A 6,096-nucleotide genomic window follows, 5' to 3' on the forward strand; every position below is an offset into this window, starting at 1 on the left:
TAACTAGAATTAAAGCACGTTAGAGATCAAACGATGCAGCCTAACAAGGTAAAACACTAGTCGTGACGGTACTCACAAGCAAACTGGAGATCAAAAACCGATGCAACCCTTCTCACCGAAGAACTCACCAAGATTCTACAGTACTCCTACTCCTAAGGGTTGGCGTGATGCCGAAAGGTTTGTTGTATTGATTGTGTGTTCTTTTTTACAATAGCCAGGGCTCATATTTATACCCTAGGCCTAAAACAAGTCCCAGTCGAATAAGACTTATTACAGAATTTGGAGAACATAGAAGACATCCTAGCTAAGATAAATTAGACTCCACGCGTTCCCTTCTGGTAGAATCCGATATGTTCACGCCTAAGCCGATGTGGTTGGCACCTTCTCTCTTCGAATCAGTTGAGTCCAGCCACTTCACGCCTAAGCTGATCCTTCTTTACCGGATGTGGCTTTCGGGTGTCTTCCCTGAGTCTTGGTTCCTACGCATCATTCCAAAATTTGGTGTAAACATGTCCTGTAGAAATATGTACACGACTGTTGCTCTTAACATAGCTTGTGTGAGGTAGAAACATAGCAAATATCTTACACTGCTAACTGTGGGGGGAATACACAAGCTTAAATTATAGGAATCCAGGAGGGTAGGGTTTCTTCACAAATTATCCAATAAATGCAGTTGATTCCTGCTGTCAAGCTAACTAGGACTGCACACACTATTATTTTACCCGATGATAAACTTGATGCTTGAAAGTGTGTGGAATTGATTGATTGAGAGAGGAGAGTACACATATATAGGGGTGAGGAGATCTTGAGGTTCATGGAAACAGGACCAATCAAGATCTCCTAATCTAATCAATCAACCTCAATTAGAGGGGCCGGCCGGCACTAGGCGCCCAGGCACATGCCCTGTACACACATGTACAAATATATGTCTAACACGTCCCTGCAGTCGCATCGTCGGTGGAGCAGACATTGAGACTGGACTTGAACTCCGTGAAGACTGAAGAAGGCAGTCCCTTGGTGAAAATGTTGGCAAACTGCGATGTCATGGGGACATGAAGAACGCGGACATCACCAAGAGCAACACACTCCCAGACAAAATGGAGATTGATCTCCACATGTTTGGTGCATCTATGCTGAATGGGGTTCGAAGACATGTAGACTGTGCTGATATTGTCGCAGTACACTAGAGTTGTCTTGCGCAGAGGGGTGTGCAGCTTAGATAACAGCTGGTGGATCCAGGTGGCCTCAGCAACGGCATTGGCAACGGCTTTGTATTCAGCCTCTGCACTGGAACGGGAAACAATGTTCTGACGCTTGGAAGACTAGGAGACCAAGTTGTCACCAAGAAAGACAGCGTAGCAAAAGAAATCAATGTTACTGGGTCACAGCTCTGATTCTTCTTCCCTTATAGAACCTTCCCAAAAGAAATCAGTAGCTAGGGTGGGTTCGCCCCTACAACTCATCAAATCTACCTTCTTTTCTGTTCTGCGATGTACATATTCTCAAGTTATGAGAAAGAATGGATTTTAATGAAATTTTTCATTAAAAAAATAAATGAATGAAGAATATTTTTTACCTCTTATCTGATAAGCAATCAAAGCATTTGAACTGCTCAATGAACAATAAATGAAGAGCTAAGGTAAAAAAGTATATGTGTTACTAATAGTATAGTAAGCCATTTTTTTAGTTTGCTTTCAGCTGAACATGATGAACATGTTCTAACTAAAAATGAGGTGAGGCTTGATTAGGTGGCTTTGCAAGAACTAGGGAGGAACACAAGTTACATACTTTAGGCTAAACATATTAATTTAGAAGATCAACTTTTCCAATTGGACATAAACAAAAGCAACCAATAATATACATATATAAACTTCCATAATATTTTCTCTATGGTGAAGTAATTTCATCGATAACCACTAAACAATTAAGTAGCGATGTATGCAAAGCTAGACAACGAACATTTCATAATACACTCGTTCTGCATATCTTTAGGATAAAAGAAAAAACAGCGAATAAAAAAGTTTTCCTAAAAAAAAAGATCAAGAAATCTATTTTGTATGGTTCTTATTTCGTTGAAAACGTTTCCATGAGACTTTCTTTCATTGAAGAAGTCCATGACTTGTTCTAGGTGATATGAGGTTGAACAGGCTTTAGAAAAATCCAAAGAAGGGTACATAAGGGTAGAATAAAAAACCAAAAAAATGACCCCTTCTTTCTTCCTGAGCATTACCGATAAATATTCTTTCTTTATACGTTAGGTTGGGTTTCAGATGTATATCATTTATTATATGAAACCAAAAAGAAGAAATGACAAGAAAGTTGTATATAGATGGAGGATAAAATTACGATGTGGAAAACAAGACAGGGGTTTTTTTTGTACAATGACACTGTACAACAATTTGGAAAAGGGATGTAGCGCAGCTTGGTAGCGCGTTTGTTTTGGGTACAAAATGTCACGGGTTCAAATCCTGTCATCCCTACCTATTACTTCTCCTATGGGTAGTAACGAGGGATCAATTGAGATCGATTCAAATTGGACAAAATCACAAGCTCATGTTGAGGAGAAGGCCGCATGAAAAGACCCATATGCAGAGTACCTTGAATGTAGCGTAGAATGCGCTTGAGAGCAGCAAGGCGAGGTTCCCGCGGGTCATACATGTGGAGGCAAACCTACAGAACTGCATAGGAAATATCTGGCATGGTGAAGGTGAGGTACTGAAGAGCTCCTACAAGGCTGCGAAAATCCGCAGGATCAGAGACATGCGCGCTAGTCACAGAGAGCTTCGGGTTCACATCAACATGTGTGGAGGAAGGCTTACAATCAGCCATCCTAGCTCAGTCATGGATCTCAATCATGTACTGCCGCTATGAGAGAAAGAGGCCAGAGCTAGTGTGTTGGACATGTGTCGGGAGGAGCTAATGGTCATTAACACTGGTTCACCCGAGCAATCAAGTGTGCGACTATGGCTTCAACCGGGCCTCAGGTGCGTAGGCTCCGCCTCACATGACAATGGAGGCACGGATCTCGCCCTGATTGACCCCTAGGGCACGGTCCCCGCTTCGCTCAACCGCTGAAGTGTGGGCTCCGCCTCACCCGACCGCTGAGGGGCGCTTGACCGCTGGGGTATGGGTCCCGCCTCATTCGATCGCTAGGGTATGGGTTCTGCCTCGCCTGACCGCTGGGGTACGGGCTCCGCCTTGCCCGATCACTGGGGGGCGGGCTTCGCCTTGCCCAACCTCCGAGTTAGGGGCTCCACCTCGCCTGACCCCTTAGGCGCGGCTCTGGTCTCACCCGACAGAAGCCCATACCGCTAGCAACCACTATGGGTCAGAAGGTACAACCCAAGGTCAAACTTCTAGCACCGGGCAGGGAGTAGGCACGCCTCGATGCAACCCATGGCCATGACATATCACTCCTAAGGATTCACATCACCCATAGTGATGGATACATGGTCGTTGTGCTGCCTACTCCCCGTATGGCCGTTGACCAGCACATCGGTTCATCGCGTCGTCCACCGGGACGAGATGGGATGCCACGACCAGTTGATGACTTCGGGGCGTGGCACCAGCGGTGAACAGGAACTCAGTGTGGAGCTATCCCTATCACCATCTACAATGTCGGCAGGACCCGCATAAAGGAGAAGAAGGACCCAACGGTCCTGGAGGCCTTCTTCTCCTTGACTTTTCTCCCTATTTCTCTCTATAACCTGCTCTTCCCCTTCGTCTATAAAAGGGAAGCAGGATGCCCCATGAAGGGAACATCTGAACATGACTCGATATGCCTTAGACGCCAAAGACATCTGAATGCACTCACATACACACTCACCAGAGACTTGGGAGCTACTATGTCTCTCACCCGTTTGTAACCCCTACTACAAACCTTCAGTGCTAGTAACACGAGGCATTCTCTACATGCATGCAATGATGATGCAACACTTAGCATCTTAGCAATAGCAACTCTTAAAATAACAATACATCTACCAAGCTACTTGTCGGGGACCTAATACCGGGGTACCCAATGAGGTGGAACTAATAACCATCGAACATTGACACTTCTGGTCAGACAAGAACGCTACTACACTTCTTGCCCGAACGATGGAAGATTGGTTCTGCCTCGCCCGACCACCGAGGGCTAGATTCTGCCTTGCCCGATGTCCAAAGGGCGGGCTCCACCTTGCCCAACGTCCAAGGGCAGGCTCTGCCTCACCCGACGGCTAAGGGCTAGACTCCGTCTCACCCGACCCCCGAGGGCTAGACTCCACCTCGTCCGACGGCTAAGGGCTAGACTCTGCCTCACCCGACCCCTGAGGGCTAGACTCCACCTTGCCCAACCCCCGAGGGCTAGGCTCCACCTCGCCCAATGGCTAATGGCGGGCTCCGCCTCACCCGATGTCCAAGGGCGGGCTCCGCCTCACCCGATCGCTAAGGGCTAGACTCCGACTCACCCGACGCCCAAGGGCGGGCTCCGCCTCGCCCGACGACTGCACCCTAATCCTTCATAAAGACGAGCACAGGGTAAGATAGGGCATTCGAGTCAATCGCAGTATCAAGGGCCATGCCCTGTATGCCTATGGGAAGGCACCGCCAGGATACAATGGGACGGGCGCTTTAAGCCCTTTTCGACCTAACAGTGCCTGAACAGTGTTGTAGGCGCTACCATCAGTCCTCGGACATGGATACTAACACAAGCATGCGACAACCACTACGATCCATGGTAGAATTCACATCACCTACAGTGACAGACGTAGGGTCACTTCCCTGCCTACTCCTCGAAGGGTCGCCGCTTGGCCCTCTGACACGCCGCACCATCCGCCGGTGAAGGATGGGACGCACCCACTTGCTAATAGAAGCTGGGGCACGGCCCTATAAGGATCAGCGAACACGTCATCTCTGATAGGGTCTACCATGTTAGCAGGGCAGGCACATGAGAAAAGGAACACCCGGCTCCCCCGAAGGACCTTCTCTACCTTTGTTTTTTTCCTCTTTCTCCCATCTATAACCCCTGCTCCCCTTTGGTCTATAAAAGGGAGGGCAGGGCACCCCACTAAAGGGACTGACTTTTTGAGAGATCAGTTTGACACACAACACATCACTCATATAGCCAAGAAGCGACCGAGCTCTTAGCATCCTTTCGACCATTCCATCAGAGACTTGGGACCTATCCCTCTCTTGACCGTTTGTACCCCCTACTATGAACCTTTTTCGGTACTAATAACATGAGCAATAGTAGACTGGACATAGGGACATTCAGCCTGAACTAGTATAAACCTTGTGTCCTTTAGTGCACCATCTGGGCCTAATGCGCAACAATTATAAATTTACTAGCCGGTGTTTGTTCGAAACACCGACAGTTGGCACGCCAGGTAGGGCCCTTTGTGTGTTCCAAATCAAGCCTCAGATGGCTAGCCATGCAATCAGCTGGGTCCTAGGCACACACATGCATTTCAGTGACCTAGACTTCATCGTCATGGTCGGAGGAGAGCTAGCGTTGGCCCACGCCGCCATCTAGTCTCTCCCCTCTGTCAGCTTCAACTACGGGAGGTTTGAGTGCCAGCCTAATGCCTCCCTTAGACCCTAGCTGTCCAAGGAGGACCCACGCCGCCTCACCCCCTCTCCAGAACACTCCACACGGAGCACCCCGACGGTGCTTCCATTTGGTCTCTGCAACACCGCGGCGATCGTTAGCCACCTTGTGGCACAACACACGATCCTACCCCCACGAACAACGAGTTCGTGGGGATGATCGAAAGCATCATGGAATCCCTCCACAACCTCCTCGTGGAGGGACTAGGGTCAGACTCTAGCTCTAACTCCAACAGGGGGAGCCATCACCCCTCCTAGGAATGTTTCATGGCAGGTACCCCCAAGGGACACGTCAAGAGCATCTCCATGAATGACGCTACCTCATCAGGCAACCTCAGTGATGGAACCAAAGGGGGGATAGTGGCCCCACCTCACATAGAAGTGGAGCAGCTGAGAGCCTGAAAGTGGGAGATATACGAAGTCGGACAATAGCTTGTTCAGGAGTACGCGGAGGTCGATCGGGAGATCGAGCACCGTGGAGACGGTGGGCGCGCACGTGTCGTGGCCCACAAC

The 6,096-nt window shown here is 48.6% G+C and overlaps 1 non-coding gene across 1 annotated transcript; it reads left to right on the forward strand.

The window, feature by feature from the left end:
* Window positions 1–2,406: 2,406 nt before the first annotated feature.
* Window positions 2,407–2,480, forward strand: TRNAP-UGG (transfer RNA proline (anticodon UGG)). The gene has a single exon. It is a non-coding gene; the product is annotated as a tRNA-Pro (tRNA).
* The last annotated feature ends 3,616 nt before the right edge of the window (window positions 2,481–6,096 follow it).

This window comes from Miscanthus floridulus, chromosome 10 (genome assembly GCF_019320115.1).
Source record: "Miscanthus floridulus cultivar M001 chromosome 10, ASM1932011v1, whole genome shotgun sequence".
In the NCBI taxonomy this organism is placed as follows: Eukaryota; Viridiplantae; Streptophyta; class Magnoliopsida; order Poales; family Poaceae; genus Miscanthus; species Miscanthus floridulus.